The sequence below is a fragment of the Eschscholzia californica genome, unplaced genomic scaffold (genome assembly GCF_041429995.1).
Source record: "Eschscholzia californica isolate CP2 unplaced genomic scaffold, dmEscCali1.0.p SCAF_1, whole genome shotgun sequence".
NCBI lineage: Eukaryota > Viridiplantae > Streptophyta > Magnoliopsida > Ranunculales > Papaveraceae > Eschscholzia > Eschscholzia californica.
Genome location: NW_028238198.1, coordinates 58,966,487 through 58,983,428, shown reverse-complemented (window position 1 = coordinate 58,983,428; position 16,942 = coordinate 58,966,487).

The following is a 16,942-nucleotide window of genomic DNA, read 5'->3' as shown; positions in this document are numbered from 1 at the left end:
CACCATCATATGAAAGCTTTGTTGATTCTTTTATGTCTGGTAAAATAACTACAACCTTTGAGGATGTTAAAACAGCATTGAACTCGAAGGAGTTAAGACGGAGGTCAATGGAAGAAAGCAGCTCAGGAGATGGTTTGGTTGTAAGGGGAAGGTCGCAGCATGTGGTCGATGGGAAGGGCCGTTCACGGTCTAAATCGAAACCTAAGAAGTACAGATGCGTTAACTGTAAGAAAGAGGGGCACTTCAAAAGGAATTGTCTTGAGCTTAGGAAGAAGCCAGCAGAGGCAACAGTCATCGAAGAAGATGATGGTAGTGTCTTGGCAATCATTGAAGAATGTGATGAAGCTATGGTTCTGGCGATCAATACCTGTTTCGCTGAAGATAGGTGGATTTTGGATACTGGTTGTACATTCCATGTATATCGTCATAAGGAATGGTTTTCCACTTACACAATCATTAATGGCGGTAAGGTGTTAATGGAAAACGACGCTCCTTGTAAGGTGGTTGGAATTGGTATTATTCAGATCAAGATGGACGATGGTGTTGTGAGGACCATAACAAACATCAGACATGTTCCAGATTTGAGGAGGAATCTACTCTCTTTGGGAACTCTGGATGATAATGGTTGCAAATATGTTGGTGTAGGTGGTGTTCTTTGGATTTATAAGGGAAGTCTTACAGTTATGAAGGGGTTGAAAAAAAATGGTCTATATGTGCTACAGGGTAACATCCATTCAGATCTTTGGGGTCCCTCTCGGGTCAGCTCACATAGTAGGGGTAGATACATGTTAACCTTGATAGATGATTTTTCCAGGAAAGTATGGGTCTACATACTGAATCCAAAAATGAGGCATTCGTCAAGTTCAAGCAGTGGAAGACCTTGATCGAGAAGCAGACTGGAAAATCGATCAAACGCTTGAGGACTGACAATGGCATGGAATTTTGCGGAAACGAGTTTAATAGGTTTTGTGTAGACGAAGGGGTAGTGAGACACCATACGGTCAGAAACACCCCCACAGCAGAATGGGGTGGCAGAACGTATGAAGAAAACTCTATTGGAATGAGCTCGTTGTATGCTTTCGAATGCAGGGCTGCTGGAGGTGTTCTGGGCTGAAACAGTGAACACGGCGGCGAATCTGGTAAATATTTCACCCTGTACATCTATTGAGTGTAAAACTCCTAATGAGGTACGGTCCTCTTATCCTGGCAATTATGATAACTTGAGGATCTTTTGTTGTCTGGCTTATGCACATGTTAAGGAAGATAAACTTGATCCGAGGGCTAAGAAATGTGTATTTCTTGGGTATGAGATGTTACTTTGATGAGTTAGCCATGGTAACTCAGAAGTTAACGCCTGTAGATACTCGGGAGGTGGTAAACAAGTGGAGCAGGAAGATCATAGGGAGCAGGTGGAGTTTGAGATAGACACTCCGGAAGAGGTTCGGCCTCAGGTAAATGAGCAAGCTGAGGAAGATGAACCAGAGCTGGTTCATTACAGTATTGCGAGGAACAGGGGAAGGAGAGACATCCGGGCACCAGAAAGGTATGGGATGGCAGATATGGTTGCATTTGCACTTAGTGTGGGAGAAAGCATTGATGGAGGTGAACCATGCACCTACGAAGAAGCTATGAGGAGTGAGAATCACGACAGTGGTCTCTTGCCATGAATGAGGAGATTGAGTCTCTTCGGAAGAACTGGGCCTCGGAATTAGCCGAGCAGCCTAAGGGTCAGAAGATTGTTGGTAGCAAATAGGTTTTCAAGAAGAAGGAAGGAATCCCAGGGGTGGAAGATGCACGATACAAAGCACGATTAGTAGCTAAGGGGTTTACACAGCGAGAAGGGATAAACTTCAATGTGGTATTTTCTCATGTTGTTAAACATATCTCTATTAGAGTGATACTTGCTATGGTTGCTTTGTATGATATGGAATTGGAATAGCTTGATGTTAAGACTGCGTTCTTACATGGAGAGCTGGAGGAACAAATCTATATGCGTCAGCCAGAGGGGTTTGAAATTCTCGGGAAAGAAGACCAGGTCTGTTTGCTGAAGAAGTCTTTGTATGGACTGAAACGGTCTCCTAGGCAGTGGTATAAGTGTTTTGACACGTTTATGGTTAAAAACGGCTATGACAGAAGTGCTGATAGCTTGCAAGGATATGTCGGAAATCCACATGTTCTTGTCTCAGAAAACGTACATCGAGAAGGTGTTGGAACGTTTTGGTATGACTGAGGCAAAACCTGTCGGTACTCCATTGGCAGCACACTTCAAGCTTTCGGGTGAACTGTCACCGACAACTGATGATGAGACGGAGTAAATGTCTCGGGTGCCTTATGCAAATGTAGTAGGTAGCATTATGTATGCTATGATGTGCACAACGCCTGATATTTCACATGCTGTTAGTGTAGTAAGCAGATACATAGGTAGACCTGAGAGAGATCATTGGCAAGCTGTGAAATGGATACTGCGGTATCTGGGAGGAACTGCGGAACTTGGTTTGATTTACGACATAAGGGCTGACACTGTGGTTCAGTGGTTGGATTTACAGATGCGGATTTTTCGGGAGATCTTGATAGGAAGAGGTCGCTAACGGGCTATACGTTCTTACTCTGCGGGAGTGCCATTGGTTGGAGAGTAGTGCTGCAGTCGGTGGTAGCGCTGTCTACAACGGAAACTGAGTACATGGCAGCAACAGAGGCGGTGAAGGAGGCAATATGGATGAGTGGTTTAGTTCAGGATTTGGGCCTAAAGCAGGAGGTGACAGAGGTCTACTGCGACAACCAGAGTGCTATTCATTTGACCAAAAATCAAATGTATCACGATAGAACTAAACACATTGACGTCAGGTATCACTTTATCAAGGAAGTAATTGAACTAGGGAAGATCACGATGAAGAAGGTTTCTACGGCAGAGAATCCAACGGATATGCTAACCAAGGAAGTTACAACTTTCAAGTTTAAGCATTGCTTAGACTTGATTGGAATTTCCAGATGTTAGCCCTACCAGAGCTGGAGCGACGATGGCTCAGAGGCGCTGAGCTATGATGGTGGCAGATCTAAGTCAAGAGGAGCATATTCAAGTCAAGGTGGAGAATTGTTAGAAGTGACTCGAATATGGATTGGTATCGAATCCGGTTTAGGTGTCGGCGCCGAATTTTAGGTCCGTTAGCAAAGCTGATTGCTGAAACAGACCTGGTATGCGAAGCAGGGGTGTGAGGCAGAGCTGGACTCCGAGAAAGTGCTAAATGCGGAAGCTAGGCTTATGTCGGTGATCAGTGTTATCCATGTATAATGTCGGTTGTAGAGAGAGTCGGTTGTAGAGAGTCGGTGAGGTAGTGGGATTAGAGTTTAGTGGCTATATAAACTAAACCCTAAGGAGATATCAGTGGCACAATCTCACGAATCTCTTGTGTAAACTTTTTTCCTTATCATAGTGGAAATCATCGCGCTGTTGTCGCCGTGGAGTAGGCCTCACCAACCGAACCACGTAAATCTTTGTGTTCTGTTCTTGATTGTTCTTTACTATTCCTATTTCTTGTCTTGGATTACTCGTATTGTTCACATTAACCCCGATTGGCATAACACTTAGGTTCTCAGTTGTGTTGATTTCGGCCCTGAACAATCCAGATTTCGTTTATGCTTTAGAGAAGTCGGCCTAGACGACCTTCTTATAGAACCGGCATCACTTCACAGACATATAGGTTCTCCGTAATAAGGTATCCTGCTATACCTCACGTTAGAATCAAGTTCTAAGTTTTCGGATTCATTTAAAGCTTAATGCTTAGCCTCTCACTGCAGGCAACATTGTTGTCATCCTAGGAATGGGTAAGAGATAAAAATCTCTTACAGTGTTACTTTCGAGTCAGGATATAGCTTCAGTTGTCCTTTGAACCTAGATCGTGGGATCTCCAGTCATCTAGGTAGGGTTTCACCATGCCTTTACTCATTTACTTTAGGCATTAGCCCCATTCCCCTTGATGGTACAACTACTGACTCTCTAGATAACCCTTTTGTAAATGGATCCGCTAGGTTATCTTTGGATCCTATATAATTTATAGTTATGATCCCTTCAGAGAGAAGTTGCTTAACGGTATTATGTCTTTAACGAATGTGTCGAGACTTATCGTTGTACATCTTGCTATGTGCCTGTGCAATCGCTGTTTGGTTATCGCAGTGGATATTGATTGCAGGCACCGGCTTTGGCCATAGAATTATCGCAGCCATTCTACTTCTTCCCCTGCTTTATTTAGAGCAATGAATTCTGAATCCATTTTCGATCGAGCAATGCATGTTTGCTTCGAAGATTTCCATGATATGGCAGCCCCTCCCAGTGTAAACACATATCCACTGGTAGACTTTGTGTCATCGGCATCCGATATCCAATTTGCATCTGCATATCCCTCTAAGACTGCGGGATATGTGGTATAATGGAGTCTGTACTCTTTCGTCTTTCTTAGATACCATAACACTCTCGTTATGGCGTTCCAGAGAGTGTTATTCGGGTTACTCGTAAATTTGCTTAGCTTACTAACTGAGTAGGCTATGTCTGGTCGAGTACAGTTCATTAGGTACATCAGACTTCCCATAATCCGAGAGTACTCTAACTGTCTTAGTCTGTTCCATGTATTCTTCATTAAGTGAATACTTGGATCTATCGGAGTATTCGCCACGTTTAGGTCATCTTTGCTGAATTTGTCTAAGATTTTCTCAACGTAATGCATCTGAGATAAACTTATCCCTTCAGCCGTCTTGGAAACCTTAATTCCAAGAATGACCTCCGCTTTCCCTAAATCTTTCATGTCGAAAGTTTTTGAAAGCATCTTTTTAGTTGTATTAATGACATCTAAATTATTTCCCATAATTAACATGTCATCCATATACAAACTTAGCCACATTAATCACATTCGTTGATCTTGAATCCGTTTTATAGTAATGTGTCATCAAACTTTAAGTGCCACTGCTTTGGAGCTTGCTTTAGCCCATATTGTGATTTCACGAACCTACACACTTTCTTTTTCTTGACCCGGAGCTATGAACCCTTCTGGTTGGTTCATGTAAATCTCTTCTTCGAGTTATTCGTTTAAGAAAGCGGTTTTCACATCCATCTGATGAATTTCAAGATTGTATAAGGATGCTATAGCTACTAACACTCCTATTGAGGTGATTCGACTAAGTGGAGAATAGGTGTCGAAGTAATCTAAGCCTTCTTTTTGTCGGAATCCCTTTGCGACAAGTCTCGCTTTATACTTGTCTATAGATCCATCTATTTTCAATTTCTTTTTGAAAACCCATTTGCAGCCTAAAGGCTTACAACCCGGTGGGAGGTCTACTAGCTCCCATGTGTGATTTTGCATGACGGATTCCATTTCACTGTTAACAGCTTCTTTCCAGAATGGAGCTTCTGAAGTAGCCATTGCTTCTGCGAAAGTCTGAGGTTCATTTTCTACCATATAGATTACAAAATCAGGACCAAATGTCTTAGCTATTCTTGTCCTTTTGCTTCTTCGAGGTTCGAGTGTTGTTTCCTCGATTTGCATATCATCTTCTTTAGATGTTTCTGGATTTTCCTCTTCCTCATTTCTAACACGTTTTCTACTTTCAGATGAGACTTCTGAATTCTGTTTGAAAGGAAAGATGTGTTCAAAGAACTTAGCATCTCTCGATTCCAGAATGGTGTTTACGTGTATATCCTCAATTTCAGATTTTTGTATTAGAAATCTATAGGCGCCATTATTCATTGCGGGCCCTATGTATACACAGTCCGCAGTTTTAGGTCCTATCTTGACCTGTTTAGGAGGAGGAACTAATACCTTCGCTAGGCACACCCACACTTTCGTGTATTTAAAGGATGGCATCCTTTCTTTCCATAGTTCATATGGAATTTTCCCCGTCTTTCTATGGGGTAACTTATTTAATAAGTTATTAGCCGATAGTATCGCCTCCCCCCACAAGTTCTGAGGTAAACCATAACTAATTAAAAAAGCGTTCATCATTTCTTTTAACGTTCTGTTTTTCCGTTCTGCTACACCATTTTGTTGAGGTGTATAAGGAGCAGTCGCTTGATGAATTATGCCATTCTTCGCACATATCTCGGTGAAAGGAGATTCATACTCTCAACCTCGATCACTTCTCAAAGCCTTAATCTTTTTATTGAGTTGAATTTCTACTTGGGTTTTATAAAGCTCGAACTTTTCGATTGCTTCATCCTTACTCCTTAGTAAGTAAACATAACAAAAACGAGTAGAGTCATCGATGAAGGTTATAAAGTACTTTTTTCCACCTCTGGTTTGAACCATCTTCAACTCACAGAGCTCACTGTGAATTAAGTCTAGAGGTTATGTGTCTCGTTCTATTGATTTGAACGATGTCTTAGTCATTTTTTACTCTACAAATGTTCGTCTTGAGTCAATTTCGAATTTCGGAATTAACTCCAAGTGTATTAACTTCTTTAATGACTTATTATTCACATTGCTGATGTCGAAAATTGGCTCCCGGTTAAATCAACATGAAAAAAGGGAGTTGATGCATGACAGCCTCCGCTATGATAGAATATTCTGTTTAGAGAGGGGAGATTCCTCTGTACAGCTCTGCTTCTCTAATCTGCTCCGCTCCTCTGTTCCGCTTCTTTGCTCCTTGCTTCCTGCTTCAGCTCCTGACTTATTATCCAGCTCCTGATTCCTTGCTCCAGCTCCTGACCCCTTGGTCCTGTTCGTCTGTTCCCGAGGGGGCACAACCTGCAAAGGGTTCGAAAACCGCTCCGACGCTCAAGACAGTCAGGGTGCTCTGTGCAGTAAAAGAATGAATATTGATTGATCCTTTTGGGGGGGCGAGTTATGAGAACTCTGTTTTGGGGGGTGATCCTTCTGGTGTGAAGGGATCTTATTTTTAGGAGAGATGGTATGTTTGTTTCTCCAGAGATCGTGTCCTTTGAAGGACGATGTGGGGGGCCTTTTATAGGCGAATGTAAGCCGACTGTCCTTAGTGACGGTGGTGAGGCAGTGGCCGTCAAACCATAATAGAAGTTACCTCTTTTGCGTATCTAGGGTTTCTCTTCGAGTCTATCCAGGATCTTTGATAAGTGAAAGTTCCTAAGTTTAAGGATACTTCGTTGATATCTTGCCAGAGTGATAGATTCGAAAGGAGAAGTTTCCTCCTTTAGGTACGTGGAGTCCAACCGGGCTTAAACACTTCAAGATGTGTAACTGACTGAGATCTTTCAAAAAAGTACGGGTTTAAGTCATTAGGTTGCGCAGCACTGATATCTTCCCAGTTTTGGGCGTAAGATATGGGCCGCACCTGTGGAGACCCCCCTTATTCCTTTAGAGATCATAGGGCCGATCTATCCATGTCAAGGGAGTTTTGTGCAGAGCTGGTTTCTTCTGGCCAACCTCCCGATTGTGGGAATGTGTGGTGGACCATCAGGGGTTTTAGCTGTCTTGCTGCCTTAAGCCGAGCTGTTCAGAGAGACTTCTGGTCTGATCTTTGACTCTTCAGACATTAGTCAACGTTTGGACATTTTATGCATCATCATGAGTCCCGCCACTCCTTAGTTGAAAGTAGAGAGACTAAGGAGTAGAAGTAACTCGTGTGTTTTACTTTGAAGCCCAGAAGTCGAAAGTACTACCTTTCCCAGAGCTGTATCGTGAAGCTCTTTGGGTCGTCGATAGTGCCGAGCTGAAATGGCGTAACATTCCCTGGCGACCGCTTGATCCCCTTTTATTGTTCAACGAGATCACAACTCGTGATTCTTTCAAGAAGTTCCTTCCCAGGATAATGTTGTACGCGTGTAGTTCGTCGATGATTACGAACTCCATCATTAGTGCTCGGCTTAACGCCCCTTCTCCGATGAATATGGGTAAAGTGACCTTTCCCCCAGCTCGTAGTCGATCTCCCCCGAAACCTGTCAAGTAATGATCATAAATCTCGGTGTGATGTGCCCTCACCTGGAGTTTTTGGAGGCATGCTCGGCGTATGATTTCTGTGGAGCTTCCCATGTCAATTAGGATACGCCCTATTCTTCGATTGGCAACCAGTGCTATTACCACTAGGGGGTCTGTGTGAGGCACGATTACTCCTCTCAGGTCATTATTAGTGAATATTGTCGGAGGTGTAGCCTCGTCTCCTACCGTCATGATCTCAGGATCTTTCCGTCGTCGTTTGTTGCTTCTGTCCTCTGCATGAGTTGGTCCTCCAGCTATGACGTTGACACTTTCTTCGCCCTCGGATTCGGACTTCGTTTCTGCCTTGGCGAATATTTCCGCCAGAGTTCTTGATATTTCGCCGAGCTCTTTCGCCAGTACTGTCAAGCGTCTCATTGCTGTCACTGCTGGGGTCGTGTCTTGAGTTCCCTGGCTATCAGCCTGGCCTTTTCGACTTAAGTTGGCGGCCCTTTCGTCGGAAGGCTTTCCGAACGCATCGAGAATGGCTCGGGTGAGATTTGTAAAATTTCTCATTTCTGAGAGCGATCCTATTCCCGAGAATGTAGGACCCCTCAGATCGTCTGCCGTTCTGGGATTTTTGCCCAGTAGGGATTTCAACCTAGCTTCTGCTATGTCTAGGTTGCTCTGAAGTTTCATTATTCTCTCATCTTGTTTCCTTCTTTCAACCTTAAGCCAGTCGAGACCTGTTGAGATCATTATGAGGTATAAAGATCCTTCACGGTCTTCACCGGGTGTTCGTTTTTCTACTGGCATGTCTGCCTGAAGGTCTTTAGGAAAAAGTGATTAGTTCTGAAGAAGTATTAAGTAGAATTCGAGTTACCGAATGTGAGGATTTACTGAAGAGATCCCCTCCTTCTAGCGCCAAATGCTGATGTCGAAAATCGGCTCCCGGTTAAATCAACATGAAAAAGGGAGTTGATGCATGACAGCTTCCGTTATGATAGAATATTCTGTTTAGAGAGGGGAGATTCCTCTGTACAGCTCTGCTTCTCTACTCTGCTCCGCTCCTCTGTTCCGCTTCTTTGCTCTTTTCTTCCTACTTCAGCTCCTGACTTATTGTCCAGCTCCTGATTCCTTGCTCAACCTCCTGATACCTTGGTCCTGTTCGTCTGTTCTCGAGGGGGGAAAACCTGTAAAGGGTTCGAAAACCGCTCCGACGCTCAAGACAGTCAGGGTGCTCTTTGCAGTAAAAGAATGAATATTAATTGATCCTTTTGGGGGGCGAGTTATGAGAACTCTGTTTTGGGGGGCGATCCTTCTAATGTGAAGGGATCTTATTTTTAGGAGAGATGGTCTATTTGTTTCTCCAGAGATTGTGTCCTTTGAAGGACGATGTAGGGGGTCTCTTATAGGCGAAGGTAAGCTGACTTTCCTTAGTGGTGGTGGTGAGGCGGTGGCCGTCAAACCGTAATAGAAGTTACCTCTTTTGCGTATCTAGGATTTCTCTTCGAGCCTATCCCGGATCTTTGATAACTGAAAGTTCCTAAGTTCAAGGATACTTCGTTGATATCTTGCCGGAGTGATAGATTTTAAAGGAAAAGTTTCCTCCTTTTGGTACGTGGAGTCCAACCGGGCTTAAACACTTCAAGATGTGTAACCGACTGATATCTTTCTGGAAAGTCCGGATTTAAGTCATTAGGTTGCGCAACACTGATATCTTCCCAGTTCCGGGCGTAAGATATGGGCCGAACCTGTGGAGACCCCCCTTATTCCTTTAGAGGTCCTAGGGCCGATCTATCCATGCTAAGGGTGTTTTGTGCAGAGCTGGTTTCTTCTGGCCAACCACCCGGTTGTGGGAATGTGTGGTGGACCATCAGGGGTTTTAGCTGTCCTGCTGCCTTAAGCCGAGCTGTTCCGAGAGACTTCTGGTCTGATCTTTGACTCTTCAAACGTTAGTCAACATCTGGACATTTTATGCATCATCACACATGTCCTAGCCTTTCGTGCCATATATTGGAGGGCTCAACAATATAAAAGGAATTATTAATTTTATTAATAATAGACGCCTTTGGCGTTACAGAGGTTACATTTAATTTAAATAACCCGCCACATAAGTATCCCTTCCCAACATAAATCTCATTCTTAGACAGGACGAAGTTATTTGACTCATAGACTAGTTTGAACTCATTCTTGCTTAGAAGAGAACCAGAAATCAGATTCTTTCGGATGTCTTGAGCATGGAGTACATCGTTCAAAGTTACTTCCTTTCCTGAAGTGAACTTTAGTATGATCTTTCCTTTTCCTTTCACCCTAGTGGTTGAGTCGTTTTGCATGAATAGGGTCTCTTCTTCGGCTACTTCTTTATAAGAAGAGAAAAGGCTTTTGTCACCACAAATGTGACGAGTTGCTCAGGTGTCAATTCACTGCTCTCTTTGGTTGTTAACCAGGTTAACTTCAGATACCACAACACAGAGGTTCAATTTCGGAAGTTTCTCAGACACTTCTTCAGCTTCAGTAATCATAGCACATAGATTCTGATTTTCAGTTTCTTCTACTAGCGAGGCTTGGTCATTTGCCTTCTTATGTCGCTTGCCAGATTTGGAGCGACAATCCTTAGCTAGAGGGCCCTGTTTGCCACAGTTGTAGCATTCGCCGTTGAATTTCTTTTTCTTCGGCTTTCCTCCATTCTTAGACGGATGCTTATGCTTCGAATTCTTACTTGGACTCACCTCTACGACGTTCAAATTAGAGATCTTTTCAGATTTGTGCTCGACAATGCGATTGTCCTCTTCGATTCGAAGCTTTAAGATGAGTTCTTAAAGACTCATATCCTTGTTCTTATGGCGGAGATAAGTTTTGAAGTCTTTCCACCCCGTGGGTAATTTTTCGATCAAAGCTCGAACTTGGAAAGGTTCATTCGTTATCATATTCTCTACCTGTTGTTCTTGTAGGAGACTTTGCAGTTCTTGGACTTGGGCCATCACTGGTTTTGAATCAGTCATCTTGTAGTCCAAGAATCGTCCTACGATAAACTTTTTGACACCCGCCTTTTCACTTTTATACTTATTGATAAGGGTGTCCCACAGCTGTTTAGACGTTTCCATAACCGAATATAGATTATAGACTCCGTCGTCTAGACAGTTCAGGATGTAATTCTTGCACAAGAAATCATCTTGTTTCCATGCATCTATTTCAGCGGTACGTTGTGCCTCATTCTCTTTTTCTGCATGGGTGTGTCTCTCTTCGGTTAAGTATTTAACCAGACCCAATATCGTTAGGAAGAACATCATCCTCAACTTCCATCCGTTGAAGTCAGTTCCCTTGAACTTCTCTGGTTTTTCCCCATTCGTGGTGTTAGGCGGAATAACTCGTAGAGTAGTTCTTGTTCTTGCCATTTTCTTTTGTGAAACACACAGAAAATAAACCAAATCAATATCTTATAACCAGAGAAATAATCGTTATAAAATGTCTTAAGATTGTCGTTCCTCTGGTTATCAATCAATAAGTCGATATCTCTTTGTCTCGTCTTGATTAAGACAGAGTTTTCCTTGATCTCTAATTTATAAAGAGATAGGCGATAAGCGAATAATGATTTATCAGTATTCCTTCTTTCGGATTAACCAAGGTAGACATACGTTAATGTAGTCGAGGCGACAATTAATTCTCTTTCCTTAAGACATTTTACACCCCCGTAACAGTACCAAATGTTAGGGTGTATGCCTTCGGGATACAATGACTTTCCTTTCAGAATTTTAAGATGGTACTTCTATATTCTGAAAGCGGACGTACCTTGATAGGTATTATGAGCTCTCGGACTAATGCAAGTGATCTTATAGACGCTTTCAAAATTCACTCGAAACTTCTTTCTTCCTTTTTCGAGATATTCCAGACACACCAGAATATACTAGAATTACTTCCCAATAAGATATTCCAGACACACCAGAATATACTAATTGTTAGAAGAGAATAAGGGAATGAATTTGATGTGAAGAATGAAGTGGGTTTGGTTGGTTTATGTACGAATCAAATGGGTGCATTTGTCTTTTGGGTTCAAAAGACATAACCCTTCATATTCACGGACTCAACTGAAATTTGAGTCGGTGCAATCTGGGCCTTCAGATTTCGCTTGAAATCGCGGAGCAAACGCCATCCGTTAGATGGAGAATGCTTGTCCCAAATTTGTGCCCAACAGAGGATCAAGATGGTCGTTGGATGGGGATCTAAAGAGATCCCGCCTCCTGCCCGACGCGGGGAGAACGACAAACGTTGGATCTTGCAGATCCAACGTTCCTGATTAAATACCGACGCTATCCCGGGATAGTTTGCGCGCTCCGTCCAGATCTAGATGTGCTGGCTTCGACCAAATGGCCCCCATTCCGACTTGTCCTCTTTGACGCTTTAGTCCCTATTTCAACCGATCTCCGTCCAAACTTTAAACTGAAATTTCTCATTCATCCGGAATCGGATTTGAGTGATTCTTGGCTCTAAATTGAAGAGCTCTATGAGACAAACGTAATGGAGCGTCCCGTTCTGAGTTTGACGAGTCGGGTCGAGCCAAAATTGGCTCCGATTTCAACATATTTTACTTGACTATTGTGGACGGGTAGAAAGTCACACGGTTAGAAGGATTGTTAGGTGGGCACCAGCAACTAGGCTTCGGACCTTCAAATAGAGGGGTTCACGGGCAGAAGGTCGATTCTGGTAGTCGGGTACATGGGTAGCGGACGTCGGGGCTGGAAACAGCTACTGTTAGGCTAACGTCACTGTAGGAAACGGCTACTGGTAGGCTAACGTCAGGGTAGGAAACTGCTACTGGTAGGCTAATGTCAAGGTAGGAAACGGGTACTGGTAGGCTAACGTCAGGGTAGCAAACGGGTACAAGCAACCTGTAGACCGGCACAAATAAAACACAACCGTGAAGTCCAAGGGCACCGGGGATGATGTTGGCCAAGGATCCTCCGACGGTCAAGTCGGTAACTTAGTTCGATATAATAGATTGAATAGAACGTGATTGGAGTTACTAATGATGTCAGTGTCGTTGTAACGTCGGGGTATGGCATGACTCGTAGAGTGGCCGGAGCTCGGTTCTACGGAGTGACAAGTTGGTGTAGCTCTGGACTACTTGATTGACAGAGAAGACTTCTTATTATGGAAGAATAAACCTCTGGCTACGGAAGAGTAGACTTCTGCTTACCAAAGGACAGACTCCTGTTTACGAAAGGGCAAGATAGCAAGATACGAGAGGACCAGAAAGCCTCTAGCAAGTTCTGATGTGGTTTCGTGGATGCTTCCAGCCGGAACCTCTGCCTTAGGCTAGCTTAGATTAGAGGTCGTCGGAGTAGATGAATCCTAGCCGGAGTTTAGTAGATAGTGAATGAATGAAGTGATTGGAGTACGGCTTCTGGAATGCTAAGTCGAGACTGAGTAAGTGGTTTTCGGGTGAGAGTCTGATCCCCTTCCAAGAGTGAGGCTTCCTCTATTTATAGAGTGTATAGGATAGTAACAGCTCTTGGGGCGCAGGTTTGTTAGATCCGCAATAGTAGGATCCCACTAGACTGCCTCCGTGGCCGTTGATCTTTTGAGAGGGAAGGGTAGCCCTACGATACCCGCCACCTTAGTCTGTTCGTTGCCAGTAGAAATGGTCCACTACTCCTTTAAAGTAGCGCAAGACTCGGTCTTCTACCATGACTCCAACGTGTAACGACATGTTAGGATTTGACTGACTCAATCTCTAACGACTTGTCCACGTGTGACAACTAGCTGGAGTGTGGGTGGATTGTCATGGCAGACCGTATCCTGGCATGTCAAAAGCAGGGGCTAGAGCAAGCATGCTAGACTTTCTGGGCTTACGAGGTGTGTTGGGCTTTCGATGGGCTTCCTTACTAGGTCATTGAAGCTACTGAAGGCACTCATCTCATATAGTATGGGGGTGGGTGTATAAGGAAGGCGCAATGCTATTTTTTTCCAATACAGTTTGTCCCCCACTCCCTGAGTTAGCGAGTGGCTGACTTAGGGAGTAGTTGTAGCTCGAACTATTGAAATCGTGCCCGGAGGCTTTTGTACAATCGTTTTTCCCTTGCGGCACGCCGGAGCATTTTGATGTAAGCTTGAAGAAGCTGCATCATGACTGGCGGATATTCGAGTCAAGGAGACCCATATTTCAAAAGGAGATATGGACACTAGAGTTCGGCCACGCTCGGGACGTAGTATAGCGATGGGGAGATGGCTCGGTTGACTGGGTGAAGAGGAGTTACCCGCCTGACATCAAGCATCTAGGCTAGGGTGCGCAGGGCAGGCGCGTCCTGCCCTGTTAGGTGATGTGGCATGAAAATGCCACATTTAGGTCACTTAACTTCGATGAGTTAGTTCCTATTGAGTATTATAAATAATATTTTATGTACTTTTCTTGTTAGGTATCATATTTGGAGATAAATATGTAAATCGGAATAAAGGGAACGAATTGTCACTATCATTTCATGTGCCCAAAACGAGAGAAAAATTTCAAGCAAATCAAATTACAAGTGGAGGCAGTGGCGAGTCCAACGGTGAAAGTGGAAGTCAATTCCGAGTTCGGACGAGGAAGTTGTGAAAGGTAGAAGCCAAGGTCTTTTCTTGAAGGCACCCTCCTTTGGTTCTAGTTGTAGAGGCTAGATTAAGGCACTCCCTTGGTCTCTAAGTCAAAGCCCAACATCTAAGCCAAAGATCAAGAATACCCAAAGAAGAAGGAAGGTGTAAAGATTTTATGAGCACCCACTTTTGGGCCCAAGTCAAAGTAGTTTAAAGACTTAGTCAAGTTGACTAAGTCTAGGGTTTTAATCAAGTTAAAGGGGTCTTGGTCATTGATGAGACATGGAAATGTCCCATTTGAGTCTCTTAATTTAGACGAGTTAGTCTCTCTAGAGCAGTTACTCTCACGAATTACTCTCTTTTATGTTCAGGTACCTTTTTACAGAGTTACGCGTGCAAAACGGATAAAGTCGGAAAGAATGCAGACTAGGGGCATTTTGGTCATTTGTTGATTCTGACTTCTTGGTCAAGATTGATGCTCAGATGAGAAGAGGGGTCCGTGACGAGTTCGTGGGCGAAAACGGGAGTCAAATCGGAGTCCGGACGAGCAAATTAGCCAAAGTCAAAGTTGGAGTCAAATTTGGTTGACCAAATCACTTAAATACACGTGGCATGCAACCTGATGGTGAGGGACCAATTCCCGGGACTTCGGTGGGCGCAATGGGTAATATTCGGGACTGCTTTTAAGTGCTGATGTTGTGCAACGTGAAGCAAGATACTTGGATGCTCCTCTGCGCGTGATGCACGATCCGACGGTCACTTTAATTTCTGTACATGTGGCCTAATCTGACGAGTACCGTTGCACATTTATCCATCCAGCCGCGAACCACTGGATCCTTTTTGTGTTCCTCCTCATCAGTACGTGAAATGCTTTCCCTCTATCCTCTCCTCTTATTTCTCAAATCTCTTTTCAAATTCAAATAGAAAACAGAAAGAGAGATAGACCCGGGAGATAGAGAGAGAGAGATGGAGGAGGATTCTGTTGGTTAAACCCGAGAGAGAGAAGGAGATATTCTGGAAATCAAAACAGAAAGGGATAGAGAAGAATTTGGGAGTGGGGATTCTATATGTTTGGGTTATAAAAGAGGAAGAGATTGGGAAAGAAAGATATCATCGGTTTTTAGAACAGAAAAAAACAGAGAAGGAAGAAAGTAGAGAGAGAGAGAACAGAGAGCTTCTTTTTCTGATTTCTGTTTCTTTGAGTTGTAACCTTAATTTCTTAGTGAGAGAGAGAGAGAGAGATTACAGAGGAAGAAAGAAAGTTAGAGAGAGAGACGGGTTTTGAAGAAGAACAGGAGAGAGAGAGAGACTGAAACCGAGAGCTCCATGGAGTTTAGTTTTTCTTGATTTTTTTGATTTCTCTTTTGTAATCTTATTATCTTAGTGAGAAATAGAGAGAGATTACTGAGGAAGAGAGAAAGTTAGAGAGAGAGACGGATTTTAGAAAGAATAACAGAGAGAGAGAAACAGAAACCGAGAGCTTCCATGGAGTTTTTATTCATTGATTTTAATTTTATATCTTTGTCTTCTTCTTAGTATTTCTGTCTTTGTGAGAGAGATAGAGAGAGAGAATTAACAGAGAGATTAAGAAAAGAGAGAGAAAACAGGAAGTTTAGAGAGAGAAAGAGAGCTAAGGAAGGTGAGAAAATAAATTTCCCAGAGGGAAAATATTTCCGGGAAGACGAGAAAATCGTTTTCCCAGAGGGTGCGTTTGGCAAATCTCCGGGAAAAACAGAAGGAAATCAATTCCTTAGGCTCTGTTTGGTGGGAAAATCGCAGAAAAGTAAGTTTCTTTCTTCTTTTTCTTATATTACTTCAAATGTTTATCGTTTCCAGCATGAGTAGCTAAGTCTTTTATATCTAGGGTTTTAGATGAAGTTTTAATAATTATTCTAATGATAAATTTATTACAGTTTTTATTATTTTAACAATAATATCTTCCGGGTTTTTAGACCGTTCATGGACTGAAAATCTGAGTTATACAAAGAACTATCTAATTAGACCAAAATTACTTTGTCCTTAGAATTGTTAGGAAAACGGATTCGAAAACCCTAGGTTCCCTTTTTCTGAATACCGACTTATTTCTTTGTTTATTTATTTTTCTTGAGTTTTATGTTATATTTTTATTTTATCACCATCAAACCAATTTAATCTCAATAGTTTTAAGGTTAGAATTTAGTTTAACTTAGTCTCTGAGGAACGAACCGGTCTTACCAGGACTATTACTTGACGCCCGTATACTTGCGGGTGGAGCCCTTTTAGGGTAACCTTTTAGGCCCATCAAGTTTTTGGCGCCGCTGCCGGGGACTTAGTTTAAATTTAATCTAATTTTATTTCTATTTTTGGTAAGTTTATATTTTTGGACACTTTTACTTGCTTTTCCGTTTTTGGTGTAGAAAAACACAAAGGAGCAAAGGAGAAGACGCAACAAGGAGAGGAGCTCAAAAAGAGGAATTTACAATTTTTGTTATTTTTTATTTTTTTATTTTTGGTGAGAG